A 14,009-nucleotide genomic window follows, 5' to 3' on the forward strand; every position below is an offset into this window, starting at 1 on the left:
ATCACCTGAGCATCCCTCAGCCACACTCTGGACATTGTCAGCATAAAAGCTAACCACAATCTTTGCTCCTCCAGCTCTCTCATTGTCACCTCCTATAACTGCACATGTTCTTTGACTTCCTCTAGATCACCTATGGAAACCCTGGTGGCGTAGTGGTTAAGAATTCAGCTGCCAACCAAAAGGTTGGCAGTTCAAATCTACCAGGCACTCCTTGGAAATCCTAGAGGGCTGTTCTACCCTGTCCTATAGGGTTGCTATGAGTCGGAATCGACTCAACATCAATGGGTGTGGTTCGGGTTAAGCCACCTTTACCCAGAGCTCTGACCTGTCCCTAGCATTTGTGAGGTCTTCTCCCGAGATGGTTCTCTTCGTAACCTTGACTTTGTTCTATTTTGTGGGGGACCTCAGACACATGTGTATGGACACCTCAGCCTGTGGGTAGATGCATACTCATCCCCACCCCCCCACCCCTGCACCCAGGGATCCCTGGCCACCCCTAACGGTATGCACATCATCTAGGAGTCCACCCCTGGGAGAACAGGCCTGAGGAAGAGGCCCACTCAGGCCCTGATGACGGAATTCAAGGGACCCATGGTCTAGAGCAGCCCTGCCCAGCGGAAATAAAACACAAATATCTATGTAATTTAAAATTATCTAGTAGCCACATTAGAAAAAGTAGAAAGAAATAGATGAAATTAACTTTAATAATACATTTTATTTAATTTAATATTTCCAAAATATTATCATTTAAATATGTTTTTAATTATTAATTACATATTTTACATTCTATTTCTCCTACAAAGTGTTAAAAATCCAGTATTTTATAATTACACTATATCTCAATTCTGACTAGTCACATTTCTAGTGACAATTAGTCATCTGTGGCTAGTGACTACTGAAAAGGGCAGCCCAGGATGGGGGCAGTGGGGGCACAGGCTCCAGATGGACACTTCCCCTGGACCCTGCTGACTCCTCGCCTCTGGGGATGTGTATGGTCCAAAGAGATCAAAGTGGGACCTTCTAAAGCCTGATACTATCAGATTTCTCCACTTTTCTTCTGTCTATTGGCCTCCTTTTATCTTTACTTTATTCCCAATATAACTAGACTCCTTGATAATACTCTCGCTCCCTGGTTCCTTTGTCCATTTCACCACTCCAGCCTCCTAACAGAACTTTCCTGTTTTTTCCCAAGATGCAGGATGTGGAAGGGCTATTGGAGGAAAACACAAAGCCACCTGAATATGAAGTCTCCACCCTCAGGAGGGTTGGCTTGGTGACAGGAGAGGCTAACCTGGGCTACTGCCGGGAAGAATCAGAGGGGATATTGTAATATAGACAAGTGGTCATCTATAAAATACTGTGAAAATCTGCCTCAAAGCAAGATTTGACTTATTTTGCTCCTGGATACTCATGGGAAACACTAAGGAAATTATGTAGCCTCTCAGAGTCTCAATTACAAACCACGTTTCTAAAATGTGGATGATAAAAATAGTAGCGAACACTTATGCTTTTCTATGTGCCAGCACTGTTTTAAGTGCTTCGTATGTATTAATTCATTAATTGTCACAAAAGGCCTGAATTTAATCCCTATTTTATGAATGAGGAGCCGAGCACAGAGATGTTATAAAACTTGTCCTAGGTCACACAAGAACTGGGATTTGAACCCAGCCATTCAGGTTCTAGAGCCATGCACTAAACTGAAATAATGGATGTAAGGCCCTGAGCAGACTCCCTGGCAAGTAGTATGTGCTCGGTAAATAATAGCTGTCACTTCAACAATCCTGAAGATAGTGGTCAAGGTCATAGGTGATAGAGATGATGAGAAGAAGGGTTTAATTAAATCAGAGACACAAATTATACCCTTAAAACCAGTTGCTGAAGTTATTCTTTCAGGTTCACAGCTGTAGTCCTTAAGCACTTCCTCTTCTCAGACAACATAAGAGCCACTTCTCTTCAGTTTAACTCAGATGACTTAATGGTTTGCCTGTATGTTCTGCTTCTTGAGAATATGGAATTCTGTTTTGAAAAGCCCACATGGAAACCACCAAAAACCAAACCCATTTCCGTCAAGTCAATTCCAACTCATAGCGACCCTATAGGACAGAATAGAACTGCCCCATAGGGTCTCCAAGGAGCAGCTGGTAGATTTGAACTAACAAACTTTTTGGTTTGCAGCCAAACTCTTAACCACTGTGCCACCAGGACTTATCCATGCAGAAGGTCTCTTGAATTAAGAACAGAACTATCAATCATGTATTTCTTTGTATCCATTTCTAATAAATACAGTCTCCTTTTGGTTCTGGCCAAACAGGGGGTTCTTCCTACATGGATGGTAGAATCAAAATGTCCTTCTGTTCTCTTTGACTGGAAACCCTGGTGGCATAGTGGTTAAGAGCTACAGCTGCTAAACAAAAGGTTGGCAGTTCGAATCCATCAGACATTCCTTGGAAACCCTATGGGGCAGTTCTACTCTATCCTATAGGATTGCTATGAGTCAGAATTGACTTGATGGCAATGGTTTTGGATGGCCCTCTCTGAAGGCCATCTAGTGAAATATTGAACTATCCATGCTAATGGAGAGGAATACAGGAGTTTAGAAAATAAGAAATAGTGCCTAATCAAGGATTTGTTATTATTTGTCCTTAGAATACATTTTAAGACTTGTTGGAAGAAACGGTTTTTATATACTAGATGTCCTACCTAGGCTAGTTTTAAATTTTATTTTGTAGTTCCTGAATATATACAAAACCAAGGGGAAGGCCCAGTGGCTTTTAAGTTTCAAGAAAGATTAGCCGGTCACCAAGGATTTCTCCAAAGGAAAGGTAAAGGCCAGGTGGGATGAACAAGGTAGATGTGATGAACAAGGCACTGAGATAGGGCCCATTTGAGACTAAAATTTTGCTGGGTCTTCAGAATGGACATGGATGGAAACTGTCAACATCCAGCCTTTTCTTAAACCTATTTCTTCTCGTACTTACACAACTCAACCATCCCACATGACCCAGTCAGCTGAAGCACAAAGTGATCGTTTTTTTCCAGCCATGTTATTGACTTTATTTCTGCAATAGTAATTGAATCAACTCTGAGGATTCATACAGTAGTTGAAAACACCAACTCTTCTGGGTCTCAACTCATGGTTTTAAAACCGTGTGTAGTAGATGCAGTCATTCCATAGACAGCACACTGACACGGCCACACCCCTAGGTTAGGGCATTACAAGTGTGTGTCATGCTACCTGGAGAATATACTGGCCCATCTCTTTGCCCAGTGCTGATAGTTAACGCTATCAGCATCTAATTCTTTTCTCTTGGGAAAGGAAGAAGACAGTTTAAGGTATTCCCTTTGGTCATATAATCCTTGATGATTCTTTTCTTAGTATAGAAGAACAAAGACTTTGGACCCAGGGGGTAAAAACACACCCTATGGAAGCATAGTTTTATACCAGGTGAATGCTTGTTACTAAACATGACATCATGGCAATCAAAATTGAGTCAAGCTCCGGGGCTGAGTAACAAGTAAGCAAGGTACGCGCAGGCTTACATGTTTACTTACTAATCTGTAGTGCACAATTGGATTTCATCACATCTTTGATTGTGCACTATAGATTAGTAAACTGTGCACTGTGGATTAGTAAGTAAGCACAAATAAGCCCATGCGAACCTTGTTTATTGGGTAATCCATCCCTGGCCGCTCTTGATAAGGTTCTCAAGATATGTCCGTGAGACTATTTCTCATTGTTGGACCTCTCCAAGAAGATGGGAACTGGCCAGTGATAAGATTGTATTCCAAAGTTCTTAGAATTTAACTCTCTTTGGGCTTTTGTTCATCACTTCATTATCCATTAAGCGTGGCAATACTGTGTATATAGTACTATTTACTGAGATTGTTGGTATATATTTCTGTGAGGGAAGGAAATTAGGTTTAGGTATAAAACTGGGCCTAGGCACCCAAGCAAGAAGTTTAAGTAAAAAGTGTCAAGACATATTTAGATTACGTAAATTGATTTGCAGATTAGAGTTACAAAATATCAGATTATGTGACCTATTTAATTTTACAAATCACAGTAAAACAACCTTCCCAAGGTAGAGGAGGCAAATGCTCACAGTCCCTGGCCACTGGGAACATAATTGGTGTGTGTGGGGGTGGGGAATACCAGGTCCCTGATATTGACTTAGTGACTCTCCTGGCCTCCATGAAAGTGTAAAAAATTCCAGTGATTCCCTGGGTAGCTGCTCTCTGGGGTAGTATAACCTGCTGTTATTGAATAGACTCTGAGTCATGGTGACCCCACGTGCTTCAGAGTAGAACAGTGGCTGATACGGTTTTTGAAAGCTGTGACCTTTTAGAAATAGATTGCCAGGACTTTCTTCTGAGGTGCCTCTGGGTGGATTTGAAACACCAACTGTTTGGTTAGTAGCTGAGCGCTTAACCACTTGCATCACTCTGGAACAGTAATTGATTAGGAAAGGTGCTTACTCCACTAAAGCAGACACTCAGGCAGCTAACAGGTGTATGAGGAAATGCTCCCGATCATCAGCCATCAGAGAAATGCAGATCAAAACTACAGTGAGATTCCACCTCACTCCAACAAGGCTGGCATTAATGCAAAAAACACAAAATAATAAATGCTGGAGAGGCTGTGGAGAGGTTGGAACACTTCTACACTGCTGGTGGGAATGTAAAATGGTGCAACCACTTTGGAAATCAATTTGGTGCTTCCTTAAAAAGCTAGAAATAGAACTACATATGATCCAGTAATCCCATTCCTTGGAATATACCCTAGAGAAATAAGAGCCTTTACACGAACAGATATATGCACACCCATGTTTATTGCAGCTCTGCTTACAATAGCAAAAAGATGGAAGGAACCAAGATGCTCATCAACAGATGAATGGATAAATAAATTATGGTATATTCACACAATGGAATCGATAAAGAACAGTGATGAATCTGTAAAACATTTCATAACATGGAGGAACCTGGAAGGCATTATGCTGAGTGAAATTAGTCAGTTGCAAAAGGACAAGTATTGTATGAGATGACTATTATAAGAACTCAAGAAATAGTTTAAACAGAGAAGAAAATATTCTTTGACGGCTACGAGAGGGAGGAGGGAGGTAAGGCGGGAGAGGAGGAGTCACTAGTTAGCTAGTAGACATGAGCTAATTTAGGTGAAGGAAAAGACACACAATACAGGAGAGGTCAGCACAACTGGACTAAACCAAAAGCAAAGAAGTTTCCTGAATAAACTGAATGCTTCAAAGACCAGAGTAGCAGAGGCGGGGGTTTGGGGACCATGGTTTCAGGGAACATCTAAGTCAATTGGCATAATAAAATCTATTAAAAAAATTTTTGCATCCCATTTTGGAGAGTGGTGTCTGGGGTCTTAAAAGCTAGCAAGCGGCCATCTAAGATGCATCAGTTTGTCTCAACCCACATGGAGCAAAGGAGAATGAAGAACACCAAAGACATAAGGTGATTATGAGCCTAAGAGACAGAAAGGGCCACATAAATCAGAGACTACAACAGCCTGAGACCAGAAGAACTAGATGGTGCCTGGCTACAACCAATGACTGCCCTGACAGGGAACACAACAGAGAATCCCTGAAGGAGCAGGAGAACAGTGGGATGCAGGCATCAAATTATTGTAAAAAGACCAGACTTAATGGTCTGATTGAGACTAGAAGGACCCCACAGGTCACAGTCCCCAGACCTTCTGTTAGCCTAAGGCAGGAACCATTCCCAAAGCCAACTCTTCAGACAGGGATTGGACTAGACTATAAGATAGAAAATGATACTGGTGAGGAGTGAGCCTCTTGGATCAAGTAGACACATGAGACTATGTGGGCAGCTCCTGTCTGGAGGGGAGATGTGAAGACTGTGGGATACAGAAGCTGGCCAAATGGACACGAAAAGACAGAGTAGGGGGAAGGAGTATGCTGTCTCATTAGGGGGAGAGCAATTAGGAGTACATAGCAAGGCATATATGAATTTTTGTATGAGAGAGTGACTTGATTTGTAAACTTTCACTTAAAGCACAATAAAATTTTTTTTTTAAAGGTGCTTATTTTATCTTTGTGGCACTGCAGTTTCAATCTGTGTCTAAGACAAAGGACAGCAGACTTCAATGTGCTGTCCCATGGGTGGTGGTCCCCATGGGTGCCGGTCTTCCTGGGTTGTGGTCCAAGTAGCCCTGACCATGTGAAGCTGTAACTGTGATGACATCATCCACTTGCCAGGGCCAGCTGTATGACCCTGAACAAATCTTACTTCAGAGCTAGTCATGCTGACTACAAAGCTTCCAAGGTTCATGGTGCTACTCTGAGTCAGAAACACTTTTCTGCATGAAAAACTACTCAGTGGCCTGGAAGAGGACGAGTCCAGCAGGAGCTGGCGGTTACAAAGGGCAAAGAGAAAGGTAGGAGAAAATGAGAAGAAATGCCTTGGATTGGAAGAAGAAAATAGACTACTGCAAAAATCCTCTGTCCAAAGGGTACTTAGGAAATGAGGCTGTCCAATTAGGGCACAAATTAAACAGTATAATGGTAGAATAGACTGCCTAGTGTGTGTGTTCTTCAGGGGAGGCATTATAACCGTCTCGTCCTATTTTCTGCAGCATGGGCCACAGTAAGGATACCCACCCAGCTGTACTCAGCATGACTAGCCCTGAAGCAGAGAGAAAGGAAGATCTACAACTCCAGCCCAGAGGTGGTTCCAGATCGTCTTTGGCCCACAAATACATGCTGAAATTCCGTTTTTGAAGATGCCCAAAATTTCTTTCGATGTTTTGACCACATCATCACAGTAATCCAATGTCTTGTATGTGAAGATGCAGTACAGAAAAAAAAAAGACCAGGTTTTGAACTCAAGCTCTAGCATATATGGATAAATAAATTATGGTATATTCACACACTCTTCCACAGTGAAGAAGCCACCTAACTCCTCTGTTTCACATTCCTCTGCAGTCAGACGAGGCTAGTAATCCTTACCTTGCCTGCATTGCAGCGTTGTTGTAAGGAACCCAGGACATAGCATTCTTGAGATATGTAAATGATAAAGGGATGTATAAATATACCCAGTTCCAATGATTACTCAGTAAGCTGCTGTCTGAGTTGACTCGGACTCATGGCAAACCTATGTACAACAGAACAAAACCCTGCCTGGTCCTGTGCCATCCTCACAATTGCCAGCATGTTGAAGTCCATTGTTACAACCAATCCATTTTATCAAAAGTGTCCTATGCCCTTGTTGGCCCTCCACTTCACCAAACCTGTCCTCCTACAGCAATTGATCTGTCTTGATGATGTGTCCAAAACAAGCCAGTCAGGTAATGTTCTGTTGTGATCCATAGGTTTTCAGTGGCTCATTTTTGGAAGTAGGTATTGTAAGGAAAGGCAGAAATTGAAAATAAGAGGTTTCGATTCTCCCTGTTAAAAATAAGGGAAAAGTCTCACTTCCTCTATTCTTCCAGAATTCACTTTAGATAACTTGTAATTATAAATTCTTCCTTTGTCTCTTTGAAAAAAAATAAAAAGAAACTTAAGAGGGCTTCTGGTAGACCTGACAGCTAACTCATTGAAATGTAACTTGAGGTGAGCCTTTTCTACCTTCCTGTTTCCTGGAAGGAGATTAGCATAATCATAGTTACTGAAAAATTAGCAAGTTTATCTTAAACATGAGTGGATTGAGTTGTATCCACTCAATTATATAAACCAAAAAAAAAAAAAGATGTTGCCCTTGAGTCCGAGTATAAAGGATAAGTTTTCTTCCTGTCTTTACAATCTCCTTAGCAGATTGCCTGTGATGCATCACACTCTGGTTTAATGCTTATTCAATAATAAAGCTTTTCTTTCTCTTCCTTTTCTGTGGAGAGGCTTTCTGGGTTGGCAGCAGATTTCAGTTTTTAGTTACATTTTCCCAACAATAGCTCAGCCTTTCTTCCTAGCCTGTCTTCTTCTGGAAGTTCTGTTGAAATCTGTCTACCATGGGTTACCCTGCTGGTATTCGAAATAGCAGTGGCATAGCTTCCAGGATCAAAGCGACATGCAAGCCACGACAGTATGACAAACTGAGAGAGGGGTGTTGGATTGCTAATGACAGGTCCCAGTTTTCTTCCTTCCTCTCTGCTTTCTTCCTCCTTCCTTCCCCACTTCTTTCTTGCAGACATTCCTCGGAAGCCTCTAACATCTCTAAGGACTAAGTCCTGTGCAGTGGGAGAATTTGATTCCTTTCACTGTGTAATTATTGTTTAAATCATTTTGGTTTTAATGCATTAGCTTATAAACACAAACCAAACCAAACCCCTTGCCATAGAGTCGTTTCCAACTGTAGCGACCCTATAGAACAGAGTAGAACTGCCCCATAGGGTTTCCAAGGCTGTAATCTTCACCGGAATAGACTGCCACATCTTTCTCCCCGCGGAGCTGCTGGGCGGGAGGAGGAATCGAACTGCTGACCTTTTGTTAGCAGCCAAGTGCTTAACCACTGCACCACCAGGGCTCTGAATTAGCTTATACTACCCCACATTTAAACCACACATTTAAGCTCAAGGGATCATCGAGTAGCAAATAGGAATAGATAGGAAAGCATGAAGGCACAGTAAGTTCATATATTTAATTTAGAGCTGATTTATTATAGATAAAAAAAATCTTTCATATTTTCCCAACTGAAAAAATATTTTATCCTTTTCTTTAGTTTTCAGTAGTCTTTTAAAGCCTGTCTCTTTAAAACTTCTTGATTCACGAATTGGGATCACCTCAGTGTGTTGCCAACAAATGTAGGAAATGAGTCCCGTCATTGTGTGATGGCTAAGCCAGTAAAAACTTGACAGAGGAAACGCAGCCCTGGGACAAGCTGGATCTTGAACAGTACTTCACTTGCGGTTTTTAAATGACTGATTGCTCGGTGGGGGGAAGGGGGAATCCCAGTTATATTATAAAAACACTGTATTACAGAGAAGAGCTTTAAAACAAACTAATGCTGTATTAGTAACCTAGGCATTTCTGCTTCACTGACAGCATTTCTTGTCGTTTTTGTGTGGTGTGTTTGATTTATTTCACTACATGGAAGATGTGTTCTGCCATCAAACTCCAGTTTCAGTTGATGTAATTTTGATATGATCCAGAAGATTCAGAGGAAGGTAATGATGAAGCAGATATACCCCTAGTCCATTGTGCCTCCAAGATACTCCTCCTACTGCTATGTGCAGACATTGAGTATCCTTTAGTCTGTCCCTCAGCCTAGTTAAATCAGCTCTAAATTCAATCAATACACAAACTTATGGTGCCTCCATTATTTCCTATCTATTACTATTTGCTGCTTGACGATCTCTTGGGTATACATGTTGGGAAGTATGTCTGGGGAACCCTGTAGCCTGTTAGGAACTATGAAGTTGAGCTGTATCAGTTTTCATGACCGAACAAGAGGGCTTAGCAAAGGTCTGCCTAACCTTCTAGATACAACTGAAATGCCATTTCCCCATGAAGCATCTTCTTCAGCTAGGATTGAGCTCTCCCTGTTATGACTCGCAAAGTACCCTACTTTTAGTTTTCACGAAGCATTTGATGAGTAGGATAGTTTGTCTCCTTTGTGGTTACCTTATTATTTACCCCTATTTTTCTAAATTTAAACCTAACTTTTATTTCTTTGTATCGCCATATGTTCCCCTCCATATGGAAGATCTATGATTACATTTCTTAGTCCCTCTTTATTGTTTTAATGTTGTCTTCTTTTATATAATAACATCGCTGCTACCCTGTTTTGAGCTTTTTTTATATAACCTTGCTTTGATTTTTCTGATTTCCCTGTCTGGGTTGACTTCTGATTGCTCTGCCCAGTGTTCTAGTCTTGGGTTGATACCTGATATTATTGATTTTCCAACCAAAGAACTCCCTTTAGTATTTCCTGCAGTCCTGGCTTGGTTTCCACGAATTCCCTAAACTTCTGTTTTTCTGGAAATGTCCTAATTTCACCCCCAAATTTAAGAGACAGCTTTGCTGGATATATGATTCTTGGCTGGCAATTCTCTTTCTCAATTTTTTAAATATGTCATCCCATTGCCTTCTTGCCTGCACAGTTTCCGCCAAGTAGTCTAAGCTTATTCCTATTGGCTCTCCTTTGTAGGTGGCTTTTCATTTATCCCTAGCTGCTCTTAAAATTCTCTCTTCATCTTTGGTTTCGCAAACTTGATTACAATATGTCTTGGTGACCTCCTTTCAACATCTACCTAATGTGGAGTTCGATGAGCATCCTGAACAGATATCTTCTCATCTTTCACAATATCAGGGAAGTTCTCTGCCAACAAGTCACCAACAACTCTCTCTGTATTTTCTGTTATCCTTCCCTGTTCTGGTACTCCAATCACTCGTAGGTTATCTCTCCTAGTAGAGTCCCACATGGCCCTCAAATCTTCTCCATTTTTTCCAATTCTTTCATCTGATTTTTCTTCAAATATATTAGTGCCAAGGGATCCATCTTCAAGTTCAGAAATTCTGGCTTCTACTTGCTCAATTCTGCTCCTCTGACTTTCTATTGAGCTGTCTACTTTCATAACTTTATTGTTAATCCTCTGAATTTCCGATCGCCGTCTGTCCACGGACTTTCCCAGCCCATCAAATTTTTCATTATGTTCCTGAATAATCTTTCTAACTTCTTCATTTGCTTTACCTGTGTGTTCCTTGGCTTGTTTTGCGTATTGCCTCATTTCCTTCCTGATGTCTTGAAGAGTTCTGTATATTAATCTTTTGTATTCTGGCTCTGGTAATTCCAGGAATGCACTTTCATCTAGAAGATCCTTGGATTCTTTGTTTTGAGAGCTTGTTGAGGTGATCATGGTCTGTTTCTTTATGTGACTTGATACTGACTCTTGTTTCTGAGCCATCTATAAGTTATTGTATTAGTTTATGCTTGCTTACTGTGTCATAGCTTCTTGCTTTGTTTTATTTTGATATACCCAAATGGGTTGCTTGAGTGAGCTAGCTTGATTATTTTTGCCTTTAGAGCACTGAAGTCCTGTCCCCAGACGGCTAGAGCTGTTATCAGGTATATCGGTCTAGGAGTCCATTCACATTTCTTGTATGAATTCAGCTCAGGTGTCCAGGTAGCTGATCATCGAGTGTGTGGTACAGGCTTTGTCCTACAGTCTTAGAAGGGCAGGGGTGATTGGTGTATGTACCGGTATCTGATTGCAGCAGGGGGTCACACTCTGAACAAGGCAGGGGGCTGAGAACTTACCCCAATGTGTCTCTGAGGAAAGCATGTCCCTGTTGCCTAGAGTGTGCAGGTGGATGGGTTTTGCAGACGGACCATGGGTACCCAAAGTTTTTGGCCATAAGGACTGGGAGGTACCAGTTATCCTTGGACCCCTGTTGCAGGTGGCTGGGTGACCTGAGTGGAGCTACCAGTCCTTAGGTCCCTGATGTGGGTAGGTGAGGGCCTTGTTTAATAGGCAAAACAATGTCAAACATCAAACACCCACCTCTCCACCACACAGCTGAAATGGCTGGAGTCTCCTGAAATAGTCCCACACAGGTCCATGCAGAAGGGAAAGCTGCTCAAAGTCCACAGACCGTTCATGCCTGGACAGGAGCCGCTTCTGTCCTGAGGTCCCCCGGTTGGTGGAGCTAGCAAATTATCTTTTCCCCTAGTTGCAAATATTTTCCTTCCCCAAGGCCAGGAGGATGGCTCTAGGTGCTCAACAGGGCCTATCTCAGGCCCAGGGAATTCAGCCACTGAAGCCGGCTTGGGGGTGGTGGAGAGGGCGTGGTAAAATATATGCAAGTACTTAGCTTTTGCTGAGAGCGCTGTTCTTCTCAGGTTGCAGAGGTGTGAGTGGGCTGTGTGGCTGGCTGCTTCTCCCTGAGGAAACCGCAGCTGAACGCTAGCACCAGCCCACTGCCACCGCTCCAGGAATGGTACCTGAGGGCTCCCCGCGATTCAGGTCTGGTAACTCCTCTCAGCTTCTGAAACGTCTCTTCCTCCCCCTGCCCTTCAGTTTCTTTTCCAAGCTTGCCTTTGATGTTCAGGGCTCCCAGCTTGTCACAAATATACTCATTTCACTTTTTTTTTTTTTTGGTCTTTGTTGTAAAGAGGGCTTGGGGGCGTGCCAGAAGCATCTGTCTATTCTGTCATCTTGGCTTCGCCTCCTTCAAGCAGCATTTGTATTCCCTACTAGCCTGTAGATTTGTTGAGGGTTCGGATCATATCTTGTGCCTAGAGCTTTGCCTTTTTAAATAGAAGATTCTGAACAAATGCTTGCCAAATTGAATTGAAGGCTGCCACAGATAGGGAACTATAGGGCTCCACATCACACACAGGTTCTACAAAACAAATGTGCCAAGGTTTCTAAATGAATAAGCACAGTGACAAAAATGGCATCCTGAGCAGTGTCATCATTGCCACATTTAACATTAAATATCTGGTGTAATCTGTAGTGAATCCTTTTGATTCTGACAGACTCACACTGTCCCCAGTTATTCCTCTCACTATTTCTTCTAGTAGACCATAAGCTTTTTGTAGGTAAGGCATGACTTACTTATCTCTTATCAGTGATGGTTCTTCCCCATCTCTCTATCCCCAGTGCCTAATGCTGCCACAACACACATAAGTACTTACTGTACAATTTCTGAACTGCACTGAGTGTAACTTAACCCATAATTCACTCTCAACTCCTTGTTATTCGGTTTCAGCCAAAAGCACCACCATACTTTGAAGACTGTGCATTCAAGGGTCTCCTGGACAGCTATGTTTTTCTAGTTGTCAAGACCAAGAGTCTTTATTCTTTATGTCTTTGACATTTTTTTTTTTGGCAGAGGGGAGAAAGAGGAAGCATTTGACACCATTGACACTGTCCCTCCTCCATTTTGAAGATCATGTCTTCCAAGGCTTTGTGAGGCTATGCTTTCTAAGCTGTAGTCTTCCTACAGTCTTCTTTTTCATCTTTCTTATAAATGTCCCCTAAGTTTCTCTCTTCAGCCCTTGCATTCTCCTTGCACTCCTGCCTTTGGCTGCTTGATCCACTTTCATAGTCACAAATAGCACTTTCTGAGAAGATACAGGCTCTTAAACCTGTATCTCTAGTCTGATCTGGATCAGAATTTTCCTGCACCTGTTGGACCTCTCCATTCACACCAAACTATCTGTCTCTCAGATGTCATTCATCTCTTATCACTTTTATTGACTGCTTTTCAGCACAGGGCTGCCTTTCTTTAAAGATATCAAGTTTGTTCCCACCCCAGGGTCTTTGCAATTTGCTGTTCCGCTCTCCCTCTTCAATCTACTTCCCCTGGTTCTTCACATAGCTGACTCCTTACTCTTCCTTACCCCACCCCACCACTCCTAGTCCAGCTACCCTCTCTCACAGCTCTTTGTTCTATTTCCTCCTTAGTAGTTAACCATTCTCTGAATTTATCTCATCCAATTGTTTAGAATGTTTTTCTATGAAGACAGAAACTCTCATTCACGTTGTAGCCTTAGCATCTAGCACAAGGCCAGGCACACATTCGTCATTCCTTTAATGAATTTTGGAAACTCTGGTGGCTCAGGGGTTAAGAGCTACAGCTGCTAAGAGGTTGGCAGTTTGAATCCTTGGAAACTCTATGGGGCAGCTCTACTCTGTCCTATAGGGTCACTATGAGTCAGAATTGACTCAGTGGCAGTGGGTTTGGTTTTTTTAAAGGAATTGTGAATTAGGAAACCTGGATTTTAGTCCTAGATCTGCTACTAATCAACTGAGTGTCCTTGGACAATTCACTTTGTCGATTTGGACCACAGTTTCATCATCTGTAAAACACTGAACACTGCGTTTCAAACCTTATTTCATGTACCATCTAAGAGGTCCCCTTTGGGGTGTGTGTGGGGGGTGGGGAGGTAATGAGAAGAGACATTAATGGGAAGACTTTGGGACCATCCCTCCCAATCCAACCTCAACAAGAAAGGTTTTATTTTTATTTTGTTACACATATTGGACTTCCACTTAAGATTTCATTTGAAGAAAGGAATCCAGATCAAAA

The sequence above is a fragment of the Elephas maximus genome, chromosome 7 (genome assembly GCF_024166365.1).
Source record: "Elephas maximus indicus isolate mEleMax1 chromosome 7, mEleMax1 primary haplotype, whole genome shotgun sequence".
NCBI classification, from domain to species: Eukaryota; Metazoa; Chordata; class Mammalia; order Proboscidea; family Elephantidae; genus Elephas; species Elephas maximus.